The 15,940-nt window shown below is 37.7% G+C and overlaps 1 protein-coding gene across 1 annotated transcript in view; it reads right to left on the bottom strand.

Moving 5' to 3' along the window:
- Positions 1-15,940, bottom strand: part of LOC114657565 (serine/threonine-protein kinase Nek11-like) — a 327,143-nt gene that overhangs the window by 165,824 nt on the left and 145,379 nt on the right. The window lies entirely within an intron of this gene.

The following is a 15,940-nucleotide window of genomic DNA, read 5'->3' as shown; positions in this document are numbered from 1 at the left end:
GTTGCACAAGAATTAGAATACCCATCCTATCTAAGGATTGCTGAGTTAAATTAGATTAAAGTTTGGCAATTGCAATCAAACCCTTTCTAATAATTGGATTTCTGTTAACGTAAATACTAAGGTCTTTTCTGCATAAACATCTTTGGAGCCACAGAACATATTACTTCAAAGATGCTTAGACAGCTTGGTATTAACAAATGTAAGGAATGGGCTATCTTCATGGATGGTGGTTCCAATGGTAATGGAATCTTAGTATTTGTTGCACCTCCTGTTGAACACCAAGTAGGAAGTCTACATTTTGAGAACACTTGATTTTTTTGTCATTTAAAGTACATTAAGTCCCTGACATATGAACCTTCAGGTTACCAACTTTCAAAGATGTGAAAGTGCATGTCCAATAAATTAAAAATTACTTAAATAAGTGAAAAATAAAAAATTGTAGCATAACTTAAAATTTCTCACCAGCGTATAAGTTAGTTCACGTGTCTGGCACTAGGGCTGTATCTCTGTTTACACTGAGTTAATGTGCTTTATTTCAAGCCCAAGATGTGTGGAATTCATGTTCAACAATAATACATGGACATAGTTGGAAACCCATTAAGGGTAAGTTCTTCTTCACTCAGAGAACCACATTAACATGCCATACAACACCAAGCAGTGTGGTAGAGCACAGGCACAATAGGGACTTCCAGATGAATGGTTTATTGCTAAAATACACAAGAAATCTGTAACAAAATACAAATATTAACTTTTAAAAAACTATTCTCTTATATACAAATAGCTGTACATGTACATGTTTTCTATAAGAGTTGAAGGTTACATTGTGTTCGTTTTGTGCCTAGGCTAACTTTGCTAGACTTACGAACAAACTGGACTTGTGAATGCACTCTCGGAACGGAACTCATTTGTATGTAGGGAACTTATTGTACTATGACACAATTAATTCTTAGGTTTCCCAGGATAAACATCATAATTCAATAATTAATCACTATACTAAAGAATTAGAAGTATGGGGTTTCTATTGCTTTAGGAATGGCTTAAAAGAAGCAAAGCTTAAAACTCAATCCCTTCACTGCTTTTCAGTAGGCTTTTCAGGGTGTGAGGCCTCCAAAAGACCCATAAATCAAGCAAGGAACAACTGGTTTTCTGAGAAGAGTCTCACTGTAAATAAACCAGTCCTCAACTACCACATCCAGATAATGGTCTGCTCAGGCCTAAAAATGGGAAGCTGGTTTTAAAACAAATGTCCCAGAAACATAGAAGGGAGAGGATGGCAGTAAACCTCTGACTTCTGAAGAAAAGGGCAACAAGGACTATTTAAAAATGAAAAATTAATTAACAATGATACAAAAATATAACAAAGTGCTTAAAAAAAGCAACAAATGCAAAAGAATTTGAGTGAAAGGCAATCAGAGAAGAAAAGTATCAAATCACAATGCAGAGAGAAAAACCAAGAAACATATTAAGAAATCCAAAAACCAGAAATAAATCAAAGATAGGTGATACTCAAACAATTCCTAAAACAAGCTCAATGCCCCACTGCTGGATTTCTCTTTCTGACCAAATTTAAAGCCAGAAGGAGGACCCCGCAGCAATGATGTCAGGGTGTCCCGGCTTCCTGGGGCTTGATCTACTGAATACAGAAAATGGTAGCACATTTAAAGAGACACAATAAAATTAACAAATAATAAACAAATCTAACAGAAAAAAATTAAATTAGCAAAAACCATCCATTCATTATCCAACCCGCTATATCGTAACTGCAGGGTCACGGGGTTCTGCCGGAGCCAATCCCAGCCAACACAGGGCGCAAGGCAGGAAACAAACCCCGGGCAGGGCTCCAGCCCACCACAAGGCGCGTACACACACACACACACACACACACTAGGGACAATTTAGAATCGCCAATGCACCTAACCTGCATGTCTTTGGACTGTGGGAGGAAACCGGAGTACCCGGAGGAAACCCACGCAGACACGAGGAGAACATGCAAACTCCATGCAGGGAGGACCCGGGAAGTGAACCTGAGTCTCCTAACTGCGAGGCAGCAGCGCTACCCACTGCGCTGAAATAAACATAATCCAAGTAAATTTTTCTGATAGTTGTAGCAAAAAATGTTACCCTCCACCAAGAAATTTATGTATGCCACAGTACTTAATTTATCTTAGCTTACTTTTCTTTAATTTACTGTATGCTTCATAATTTTTTGTTCAGTCTGCGCTAATTTTTTTAAGTAAGTTTTGAATTATGGAGACTTCATCTTTACTTTCAGTTTCTGTTTATAATTCGTATGCAGACTTGATTTATTTGAACATAGGAAACATAGTCCCTGAAGTCTCACCATGTGACATTATCAACATGACAGCATCATTTTTAGAATTAATGACCAGGGTTGTGGATATTGTTTTCCAAGTGCCAATTCCAACCTCCAGTTTTCAAACTTGTCTCTGATATTTTGTGATATCTGTTCCTTTATTTAGATTTGACACACATTAGTTTGATCTTTTGGTTATAACTCTTGCTTTGATTTTGCTTGAATATATTTTTCATCTCCTGATTCACTCCAGCTGCCCACCAAACTCCACCAGTAGCAGTACAAGTTAACACTCCTGAATACATTGTAGCTACTGTAATGGCAGCTCTAAATTCTCAGGCTGTTCTAAGACTGTTCTAGTGTGAGGACATTGTCCAATTATGATTGGTCTCCCAGGAATCTTTAACATTACCAACTTTATTTTTGGTAGGAAAATATGCATACGATATTATAGTATTTGTTCAGCCATATAAAAACTGTAACAGTGCTAAAACAACCCCATAATTTCCCATGGAATTTCAGCAACTTATTCCTCCACATCATAGTGGATTTTAGGAACACATCTCTATAAATATTGTTACCAATCTCCCATTCACTCAGTGTTATATTGCTATTCTAGTTATTGTTGATAGGTTTTCTAAAAGTGATCACTTTATTACTCTGTTAAAAAAGTACCCATATTTAAACAATTTGGCTAAAAATGTCATTAGTGAATTCTTTCATTTACATTTACCATTATTTCTGATAGTTGTCCTCATTTTGTCTCACGTTTTTTGGAAATTCTTCTTTTCTATGGTCAGAACTCAAATTATGTCTTCAGAATATCATCCAAAGAACAATGTGCAAATAGAACTAACTGTTAAACTGGATTCTAGAAACATTTGATTCAGACTGGAAATCTATTTTTCAGTTGACTGAATTTCCCCAAAAACTTCTATGCAATTCTGTGATAAAGATGTTCCTTTATGAATTTTTAAATGAGGTCAAACCTACACTTTTGGATTCCTGTTCAGTCAATTAAAAACATTGGAGTAGCTGCACACAGGAATAAAAGATGTTGACCTATGGCTAATGAAAATATGGAGTATTACATTAGTCTTCAAACTTGGGTGGGGTGTCTCAATAAGGGCACACTAAAATATCAAAATTAGCTTACTGGTCCATAATATTAAGTGAAGTCATTTTGTAAAATAAGTTTTTAAGGTGCTTTGCTAATGTAACAATATATAATACAATACAACACAACATATGTTTTCTTTATTTTACAATTTCCGTCAATTCATGCTTAAACTCTGTTTACTGGAACCAGAGAATATAAGATAAAATTAAAAGCAGGAAACAACCATGGACAGGGCATATAGATTTACAACAGGCACAGCTAGGAAAAGTGCTTGGGGAACCAGATTACCCAGAAAAAAACTGGAGACACAGCTGGAGGTGGCAGAGTTAAAGATGCTAAGATTTGCATTAGGTGTGATGAGGATGGATAGAACGGAACAGAACATTAGAGGGTCGGCTCAGGTTGGATGGTTTGGTGACAAAGTCAGAGAGGCAGAATTGCATTGGTTTGGACATGTGCAGAGGAGAGATGCTGGGTATATTGGGAAAAGGACAATAAAGATAGACCTACCAGGAAAAAGGAAAAGAGGAAGGCCCAAGAGGATGTTTATTGATGCAGGTGATGGGTGTAACAGAGCAACATGCAAATGACAGGAAGATATGGAAAAAGATAATCCACTGGGGCATCCCCTAATGGGAGCAGCCAAAAGAAGAAGCTGTGCAACCCACCTGAGACAGGTTGAAATCAACGTAGACAAGGGCAAATATTGCTAATTACTTTAATCATGCATGTTATTCTTTGACTACTGGACACCCACTGTAGCACTCGACCATTACCCAGCTTTATAAATGTATCAAATCGGGCCATTCTGCACACTTGGTTTACCCTTCACAAGCTGTTATTTTTTTATTATTTTAAAATAACCTATGATTCTTCTGATTTGTTTTTCAATTTTGTTGTATATTATTTTTTTACTAAGAAGCAGAATTTTTAAGTTTCAGTTATTTAAAAGTGTTTGCCAAATAAAAAAATGTAGTGAGGAGGAAAGCAATGCAACATTTAGTCCATTCACTAACTCCGTTTGTGAAACACAAACTGACTTACTCTGCCATAGATAGGCATCACATCTTTTTTACCCAAGTATTGGGATGACACAGAGTGGAGAGGAGTGCTGTAGGATATAAGGGACTAAAACAACATGTGTGTTTAATGTGTTTAAGTAATCACAAGTGATTTTTTGGATGCGTTTCATGTATGTATCACATGAACATAATACATACATGCCTGTAATACATTTTTCTTTGATCATATCATTTTCCATGCACAGAAAATCCTGCTTTAGTAAAGGGGCGTGTCTTCCAAAACTTTGTCAGCGCACAACTCTTAAGCACTGCATGCTTTGCAGATGCACCCCAAGTAAAAAAGCAAAAATATTAATAATAATGAAGTATTCAAAGACCCCTCTGTTCTGTTATCACAGCTCCAGGTGGTTCAAAACTCAGCTACATTAGTCTTTACAAAGACCTGCAACAGCAAACACATAACAGCCATCCTTATTCATCTTCACCAGCTTCCTGTGTCTTTCAAGATTGAATATAAAATTTTGTTAATAACCTACAAAGCTTTAAATGGCCTTGCACCGGATTAGATCAGTAACCTCCTCCATTACTATACCCACTTTCTGCCCACTAATGTCCACTGATTCTGGCAATCTTGTTGTGCTCTATGGGTGACAAAGCCTTCAGCTATAATTCACTCAGACTTTTGAATGACCTCCCTAAATTAATTAGATCAGCTGACTCAATTCATTCTTTTAAAAACAACTTAAAACTCATTTATTCAGGAAGACATTTAACTTATCCTGATATTGTAAAATATTGAGTTTTTCTAAATCTACACTGAGTTTATTAATTTTTGGGTCTTCTTTAAACACTACTAACCCTCGAAAATATTAATTGGAATATCCATAAATTTTGATGGTGAGATAATACACAGCACACTACCGAGATCACAAAGCGCAAGTTCCAGGACCACTTCCCTGGCAATGAGTCATCACACTATGACAAAAACTCTTCAAAATGACAATGTCCACTGAAACAAAATGGCAGTATGATAAATTTCAAAACATAAATGATAACATCAATAGAGCCCAACCAAAATTACATCTAGGAAATAAACTATTTGAATTACCTGAGGTAAAATAATCAGATCTCAAAGTAAAATGTACAAAACACAATGTACAAAATATCAGCTACAATTCCAAAGGAGCAGCCTTTTTGCAGGTTGGATTCCATGCTCCAGAACCAAAGGTTACTTTGCCTTGTTGGACATAGCCCATGACAGGTTGGAATTGGAGGGCAAATTTTGCATCCTCTGCTGCAACGGCTGAAGACTTATCTTTTCTGTCGCTGGGGTTGGAGCAATGTCTATCAGGACTGGAGTTGGTCTCGTCCGTTACGGGAGATGGACGTCTGAAGCAGAGCTCCGTTAGCAGCGGCTTTATTTTTTCTCTTATTTCTTATTATCCCGAGGTATCCTGTATTTACCCAACCCGAGGAGTTTCTACTACAGTATATAAACATGAGCAACAAGAGAGGGGGTCAGAAAGAAATGGAAAAGAAAAATAAAATAAAATAAATGGCTTGCTCAAGACAAGGTAGAAGACAAACGAGAAGCTGCGGCTGGAAATGCAGGAGCTGCAGCAGGATAATAAAGACTTGGAAAAACATGTATAATTATTGTTTTGATGCAGCCTTTAATGGTATGCTGGGAAAAATTGAGGAACACATTCAGGAAAATGTGTCTAAACTGAGAGAACTTGCCGATCAGCTGGAAGACGTTAAGCAGACATTCATGACTCGAATTGAAACAGCCGAACATTTGGCATCTACCGCTGATGAAAAAGCAACAGCTGCGAATTCCAAATGCAAAAAACTCGGAGACAGACTTGCTGCTCTGGAAGATGGATGCAGAAGGAATAATATTAGAATCGAAGGTCTACCTGAGAATCGTGAAAGTCTAAACCCAGTGAAATTCGTAGTTGAACTCTTCTCAAAAATAATTGGAGAGGACTTTAAATCAGACACAGAGATAGCAGCAGCTTATCGCATACATGGATCAAATACCTCCAAACCTAGGACTCTTCTTGTGTGCTTTGAGAGATTAAAATCTAAGTTTAATGTAATTTCACTTCTCAGACAGAAACAAGAGATTATATTTGAAAATAACCACATTCATATTTTTCCTGATTTCTCACCCTCAATAGCTGCTAAATGTCCCGCTTTTTACAACATTAAACAGCGGTTACAGAAAACCGATATCAAATACAGCCTCTTGTATCCCGTCAAACTAACAGTGGATATTCAAGACAAATATTATATCTTCACCACTACGGAGGAAGCAGAAAAAGAGTTGAGAAAGCTGATCCTGACAATTTTTTGAAATACGATCATGAATCGCATCCCGTCATGGCATGGCAAAAAGATATTACCTGCTGTCTGATCAGCTTGCAATGATACTGGTACCATAATTATACATCTTTTTCTCTTCTCTGCCACTTTCTGTTTATGTTTTAATTACAATTATACGCATATGTGTGGAAGAAATTAAAGTAGTAATATATTTTTTTATTTTTTCACTATTCTAAAGGAGACTGTTTAAATGATACCCTTGGTTTATTGTTATTGTTATTATTGCATTAGGGTTTACTATGCTTATTCAGGGCCACTTTTTAACACCATTCCCTGGGTTTACTATCTTAATATTTGAAGACTGTTGAAGATTATATTTTAAGCTTATAATATTTAGACTTTATCGGCAATAGATATCTCTATTTTTAATCCTCAAACGCCGCTGCTGGGGGACTTGTTTCGTTTTGGATGTGCTCTGTCTCTAGGTATTTCAGAGGATTGGGACTTTGTGAAGTGGGGTACCCTCACGTAGGGAGGCAAAATAGGGAGTGGGGGATAAGGGGGGAAGAGAAAGAGAGCAAGCTATATCTAATCTATCCTTTTAATCCTTATAATTATAATTACCAACGTAACAATAGGCTGCATGGCAATAACTCCTGGGAAAATTGGAAATTAAGGTCAAAGCTGTCTCACTCCCAGTTAAGACTACAAAATGACATCAAAAATTCAGAATCAATGTTTCCATGATGAGACAGTTAACTTTGTGAACTGGAATGTTAAAGGCCTGAATCACGAATTAAAGAAAAAGAAAGTATTCTCTCACCTAACAGGTCTAAACGCTAAAATAGTATTTTTACAAGAGACCCACTTATTAAGCAAAGATCAGTTCCGGCTGCAAAAAGACTGGACTGGCCAAATGTTCCATTCCATCTTTACAAAGAAAACTAGAGGTGTGAGAATTCTTATACATAGAACGGTCTCATTTGTGGTATCCGATGTAGTATCTGATCCTGAAGGGAGATACAGTATGTGATTGTCATGGGCAATTTATTTAACTGTAAAGTGATTTTGATAAATGTTTATGCACCAAATGCAGATGATAGGGAATTCATGGAAAATGTATTTACATCCATTCCCAATGTGAACACTCATAAAATTATAATGGCTGGGGACTTTAATTGTGTTTTAAATCCAGTTTTAGATAGGTCTCCTGTCACAGGGCTGATGACATCTAACACTGCAAAGACAATTACACAGTTTGTAACTGACCACAACTTATCAGACCCCTGGAGGTCTCTAAACCCAAACTCAAGAACCTACTTTATTCCTTCTACTCACCAGTGCATCATTGTTACTCAAGAATTGATTATTTCTTTATAGATAATAATTTCTTGCCTACGATTAAATCTTGCATATACGACGCTATTGTTATTTCCGAACATGCCACTCTGATCTTGGAGCTAAAATCATTAAGCCCCACATACTCATCTCACAGATGGTGTCTTAACCCACTTTTATTAGCAGACTAGCAAAATACCCGCGCTTCGCAGCGGTGAAGTACTGCTTTAAAATTTTAAATAATAAACTGAGGGAAAATGTAGCAATAATTATTTGTTAAGGATCTCTTTGTATACCACATTGTCAGTTCGGCCCTCCGGTTGTAATATGACCAAGCTGTGCGCTGAGCTTACTCTTGAGCATGCAACGTATAGTTGGCCATGTGAAAAGCAATCTTGCCTCAAATCAATGCCAACCTTTTGTAGGGTCTGTCCCTGAGACTTATTAATTGTCATTGCGAAGCAGAGCCTTACTGGAAATTGGAGGCGTTTGAATTGAAATGGGAGATCAGAGGGTATAACGGGGATGCGAGGAATAAAAACTCTCTCCCCTGAGCCACCGCCAGTAAAAATAGTTGCCTCAGTCTGGTTAAATGGAAAAGAAAGAAAAGAGAAAGTGCACGTTTCTAATATGCTTAATTTCACAATGCTTGTGGGTATACAATATTTTTTGTTGTTCCATTTGTCTGTGCAGAATGTTAGACTGAATAATATTGTTAAGTTCGTAGACGTCTTTGTTTTTGGCAGCAAGAATAGCTCGTTCACTCAGCCAATCGTGATTCTTATAATTGGTTTGAATATTAGGAAATACTTTTTCAACCAATTCTTCTTTTGACGTCACTAAATTGCAGAAGTTATGAGGCAATGAAATTCGTCCTGAGGTCAGATCAACCGGCACCTTTCCGTTCCCAATTTCCAGATTTCTCCAACCCCATTATTGACAGTTTGCATTATTTGATTGTAAATACCTTTTTGCTGAAGCGTTAGCTTAGGAATATTTGATTGCACATACGACAGAAGATCACCCGTGTTGTAATTTTGTTCACGACATAATTCTACATCGAACGAAGCAGCAGCAGATCGATTCGGTGATGGCATTCCCAATTGACCGAGAACTTTGTTCGCGATTTCTAAGCACAAATCTTCAATCATTATCAACACTTAGTTGTAGATGTCTGCTATGACATCCATGTTTATATTTGAATTTTACTTGCGTATTTGACGGAAAATATGTTCAGCCATGTGCGATTTATATTTCTTCCATAACTGTGTTGGAGATGAAGGAGAGCAGGCGGTCAATATGATTGCAAACAATGCACGAATTTGATTTGGATGTGACGTGTTGCACGCGTCATTAATGTATACATCCCAGTATCGGTCGTTCTCCAATAAATTCAGAGCTTGACATGTACTTTGGAAAGTGGCATGTGTAACACCGTTGACAATTCTCAATTGCTGGGAAGACGTTGGACCGGGCACATTTACCAACAGCAGGTGAACAAAGAAGCATTCATCTTGATTGGGATGCACGGTGTACAGTCTGCCTATCGTAGTTTCTTTGAATATGCCAGGTTGTCCGTTGACTTGGCTCTCCTCGTTTGCGTTGTTCAAATGATTTTCTACTCGCATTCCATGTGTAATACGTAGGCACTTCCGAATACAGCAGTGTTTTCGCAAACGCGTCATTTTGACATAACGTAAAGAAAGCAGTTAACGTTGTAGCCGGTGGATTCAGGGCTATTTGTTGCACATTTGCAGCTGTGAAATAAACGCATTGTCCATTTTCTAGATGTACTGCTAAGTGAACAACATCTGGACTTCGTTCATGTATGGGAAATGAAAGAATTCGCCATACAGCTTCATTGCTGCTTATGTATCTTCCAGCCTAATACTGTGCAATTTCATCGATATGTATGACCGCATTCCTATCATTTCTTTCTGGTTGCACGCCAAAAACTGCCATGTCGCTGCCTTTATTCACGTACTTACAAATGTATTTGATCGAAACATTGAAATAGAATCGTAAAATATTTAGTATGGTGTGTGTTGCCTTTACGTCCAACAGATGGCGCTGTGTTTTTTAAAAAAAGCATGTTTTTACCTGTCACAGATGTGACATCTATATAATATGTATATAAAAACACGCACGTATTCGAATGCAACGTTGTGTCAAAATTTAAAAGCAATCGGTGAAGAACTTTCGGAGATTTAAGGTTTTGAACAAACAAATATCATGGTGGATTTTACTATTTTGTGTAGGGCAGGGTCAGTCTGTGGATCAGGAATTTCCGCACGGATGACTTGATCGATGGGAGCTGGTTTAATCCTATCCTTTAGCCACAATAGAATGTGTGCATGGGGAATACCTCACTTTTGCCACTCTATGGTGTACATGTAGCAATTTGTATAGCCGAAAATGTTACTCTTCGTGAGCAAGTCTATCATTTTGCGAATCTTGAGATGAAATACACGACTGATAAGGTCGTGGCGATCGTGAGGTTTTTGACGTGGAAGGAGAATTTCAGTGATGTCAGGCCATTTAGGATTGCAAGTAAATGTGATGAATAAGTCAGGGCGGCCATAATGACGTACGTATGTCATTGCGTCTTGTGTACGCTCGTGCATATAGCGAGGTCCTCCAGTGAAGGAAGATGGTAATATCACAGCTTGACCAAGTTCTATTAAATCAGTGTCGTTTTTGTCAATAGCATCTTTTAAGCGAACGTAATTAGGTCAGGAAGCTTACGTAAAAGAGTGACAGAGACTTTACCACCGTTACAGCACAAACCAGGAGACTCGCATTTCCACTTCTGAGCTTGACAATAGTCACAGTGAACATCCATGGATCCAATATGTACTGTTTTGTCAGACTCATAATGTATGTTTGGGTTGTACGCAAATCCACAATTGGCTTTTTTGAGCCAAACCTGTTGTTTTCGTATGAGCCGCTTTTCATTATTGGGATCGTATCTAGAAACAGAAGCTCTATTAACTTGTGGATTTGCCTCCGTGTATTTAGCGACAGCGTCCCTATGAACTTGTGGATTCGCTTGTGAGTATTTAGCCACAGTTGTGGATTTGCTTATGAATATGCTAAGCACAGTCCTTCACCCGCGAATATTTACCTTATATGGGCAGGCACTCAATCACGTGGGAGGCGTGATGATGCAAGACGCAAGACGCAACCGCCTGACACGGCGACCGAGCTGCCCGCTATGACCGTATATAGTATACGAAAGTAGGTTCCAGTTATGACCGTTACGCTTTGAATTTCGAAATGAAACCGGCCTAACTTTTGTAAGTAAGCTGTAAGGAATGAGCCTGCCAAATTTCAGCCTTCCACCTACACGGGAAGTTGGAGAATTAGTGATGAGTGAGTCAGTCAGTCAGTCAGTCAGTCAGTGAGGGCTTTGCCTTTTATTAGTATAGATGAGAACTGTACAAAATTTATATCAAAACAAATCAGTTTTTTTTCTAGAGACAAATACATCCTCAGAGGTCTCTGCAGGAATACTTTGGGAAACCCTGAAGGCCTTCTTAAGAGGACAGATTATCTCATATCTTCCCACAGAAATAAATTAGAAACCAAGAAGGTATCAGAGCTAACCAGCGAAATTACTAGAATAGATCAAGAACATGCCAGGTGTCCAAGTGAGGATCTTCATAGGAAAAGGCAGGCACTGCATTTAGAGCTCAGCCTCTTAACAACTAAAGAAACTGAACAGCTCATTTTTAAATCAAGACATCATTACTATGAACATGAAGAGAAAGCTAATAAGCTCTTAGCTCAACAAATCCACAAGCAAGAAGTTTCCAGTGCAATCCCAGCAATCACCAACACAAACAGAGACAAAATCATTGACCATAAAAATATAATGCACACATTTAGAGACTACTATAAATCCTTATATTCTACTGAGTTTAAAGAAGAGAACACACAATCTAATGTATTTCTGAATGCATTACAGATACCACAAACAGATACTCTTAGTGCAGAGGAATTGGATAAACCTCTGGTGCTATCAGAATTACTTAGTGCTATAAAGTCACTTCAGAGAGGGAAAGCAGCAGGCCCTGATGGCTACCCTGTTGAATTTTATAAGAAACTAGCTGATTACCCAGTGGCTTCGCTCACTGAGTGCAAGCGAAAAAAACTAAAATGTAGTATTTATAAAATAAGTTTGTTAATTACCAATATTATTTTTGAACAAACAAAGAGAATTTACAATAAATAGAAATTACATAAATATTACTTATTAATTAGTAAAACATTTTGATAAAAGAATTTGAAGAAGATATAAGAAGCGTATAAATTATTAAACAGTCAAACATTAAAATTTAAGAAGTAAAGATACACTGAGTACTACTGCAGTGGTTTCGGGCAAACTACCTGCTTGACAACCTTGCACTATGTGCCTGTGATTTAAGCGAAAAATTATTCTGAGAAATGTGGACGCTGCTTTTCCGTGCTTAATGGGCAGAAGGTCCAAACAATTCCAAAGTCTAATACTTAACATGAAGAGGTCGGTACATCTTTTTCTCCATTTTCTTAAAAGAATTCATCACAAAAGCAACCTTGAATGTTGCAGGGTTTTAGTGACCCGAATTCATCTTAAGTGACAGTAACTAGCCGTGCACTGCAATTTACCAAGAGAGTCCCACTTCGATAGCGCCGATTACACTTATTTGCAAAGATTTCCACTGTCCCAGGAACCGGCGGGGCACTTGAAGTGTGAGAAACAGTGCAAGAAGAGAGGATACTGCCCGAAACTGCGAAGCTGCTGACCAGGAAAAAAAGCCCGACATTCTGCGCCTCCCAGTGTCCACTTTGTTCTTACGACCCCTCCTCGCTGAAACCGGTCTCGTCTTCACATTGTTTCCAGCTCGGCGCAGTTAAAAATTAGAAAGACGCAAAGCTGTTTTCTTCATCTCTTTTACTATCAAGGTGTAGCACGTTCCTCTTAAGTTGAATGAGGAGCCCAGCACACACAAAAATCTCCTACTCTTAGGAAAATTAATTCTATTAAGTATGGAACCCAACCGAACCTTAGCCCCAATTTGATATTCTCATCTGGAGTTGTCTTTTATGAATTTATACAAAGGAAATAATCACCCCAACAATTCTTTAAACAATCAAAAAAGAATATATTATAAATCAAACAAAACAATAAACACTCTTTAAATCCTTGTCAAATCTTTAATAACTACACAAACCCTAATTAATATGCCACCCCCTTAAACACTCTATAATATACTCCCCAGAAAATGGCGAAACAGCAAAGAAAGAAAGTAAGCAAGGAAAAGAAACTACCCTATTTACAAACAGCACAAATATATTCACAGTACTTAAACCTATATTACATCTATATACAAAAATATAAATTAGACACACACACAATCCCCACACGTTCCCCAGTCTCTTTTATATCAACTTTGTTTTAAAGTCTAAATTCACATGGTCTGGGAAATCTGCAATGAATCCAGTGATCAAGTCAGATACGTTCCGCTGACTCATATACTGAATTTAAATGTAAAAGAAGCGATCTCACCTGCCAGGCGACGATTCCTTTGTTGCAGGAAGAAGTCCATCTCACCCGGGTGTCTCGGCGTTAGCGTCCATCCATGGCCGACGCCCGCACCATGAAAGCAAAGTAAAGCCATGTGCTCGAAGGTCCTTCGAGGTTAGCTGGCACTCCTTCTCCGTGCACCCAACCGTCCTTATTACGTAGTCTCACTTGCTTTACCGCTGGCTTCTTCTTTACATTCACCTTCCCAGCTCCTAATTTAAACAGTCTTTTTTCTTCTTTTCAATATCAGCAAAATATCTCTCACACAAATAGCAATGAATCCAGTGATCAAGTCAGATACGTTCCGCTGACTCGTATACTGAATTTAAATGTAAAAGAAGTGATCTTACCGGCCTGGTGACGATTCCTTTGTTGAAGGAAGAAGTCCGTCTCATCCGGGTGTCTTGGTGTTAGCATCCATCCATGGCCGACGCCCGCACCATAAAAGCAAAGCCGTGTGCTCCGAAAGTCCTTTGAGGATAGTCAGCACTCCTTCTCCCTGCACCCATCCGCTCTTATTACGGAGTCTCACATGCTTTACCGCTGGCTTCTTCTTTACATTCACCTTCCCAGCTCCTTATTTAAACAGTCTTTTTTCTTCTTTTCAATATCAGTAAAATAACTCTCACACAAATAATAAGTTCCTATATTATAATATGTTCTGTGGTCATACGTAATTTTCATTACCCGTGGTCATATGTCCTTTCCGTTTCAAACACAAAAAGAATTTTATATATATAGATTCTCCACTCAGCTACCTCCTCTCTTATTAGCAACATTTACAGAAGCTAGAGACAATCAATTCTACCTCAAACTTTTCACCAAGCATTAATCACCGTCTTTCCTAAACAAAATAAGGACTTATTTCAATGTGAATCATACAGACCAATTTCACTTGTGAATAATGATGTTAAGATACTCTCCAAAGTCCTAACTAGAAGGATGGAGAAAGTGCTGCCTTCTGTAATATCACAAGATCAAACTGGATTTATTAAAGGCAAACTCTTAGCTTCCAATCTTCGATGCCTGTTTAATGTAATATATTCATCCGCAAAGTCAAACACCCCAGAGATATTATTATCGTTGGATGCAGTAAAACCATTTGATATGATTGAATGGAACAACCTTTTCACTACATTAGAGAAATTTGGGTTTGGCCCGAACATTTGTGCATTGATCAAACTACTGTATACCAATCCAGAAGCTTCAGTTTGTATTAATAACATTAATTCAGACAACTTTAAACTAGAACATGGTACCAGACAAGGATGCCCCTTGTCACCACTACTTTTTGCAATCGCCATTAAGCCACTGGCAGTTCACTGTCAAAATGCTTATCAGATAAAGGGGATTATCAGAGAAGGACTTGAACAGAAAATTTCTCTATATGCAGATGATATAGTACTGTATATATCAGACCCACAAAATACTGTGTCTGAAGTCCTAACGGCATTTACAAAATTTTCAAAGATTTCTTGTCTCAGAATTAATTTGAATAAAAGTGTGCTCTTCCCAGTGAATTCTTAAGCATACAATATTAGATTGGACACCTTCCCTTTTATCATTGTTTCACCGTCTGTATGGAAAAAATTAAGCAAGACTTGCATAGATCAACCCTGTCAACCCTTCACCTCACTCTAGCTGGAAGAATTAACATTGTTAAGATGAATATCCTTCCTAAGCTTATCTTTTTATTTCAAAACATCATAATTTATAATTTATATTATAATTTATAATTTATAAAATCATATTTTAAGCAATTAGATTCAACCATAACCTCATTTATATGGAACTTAAAACATACACGTATCCAAAGAGCGACCCTATAAAGACATAAGGCAGAAGGTGGCATGGCTCTACCTAACTTTCTGTTTTATTACTGGGCAGCAAACATATAAGCTATAAAAACCTCGACATGGACAAAAATAGATGAACATACACAGGCTTGGTCCGTAATAGAAATAAAATCCTGCAGTACTTCTTTATATTCCCTGCTTTGTGCCCCTATAAATGTAAGTTATCGCCAATATACTAACAACCCAATTGTGCTTCACTCACTCAGAATATGGAACCAATGTAGGAAGCATTTCAAGATAGAGCAGCTTTTATCTGTGGCACCTCTGCACGAGAACCACCTTTTTCAACCCTCGCAAACATATGCAGTTTCTAATATCTGGAAAACATTTGGGATTAAATCACTTAGAGATCTTTACATAGACGTCTTTGCATCCTATGAACAATTACGTTCCAAA

Source organism: Erpetoichthys calabaricus, chromosome 9 (assembly GCF_900747795.2).
Source record: "Erpetoichthys calabaricus chromosome 9, fErpCal1.3, whole genome shotgun sequence".
NCBI lineage: Eukaryota > Metazoa > Chordata > Cladistia > Polypteriformes > Polypteridae > Erpetoichthys > Erpetoichthys calabaricus.
Note: the sequence above shows the minus strand (reverse complement) of the source record. Positions and strands in the feature narration are given on the sequence as shown.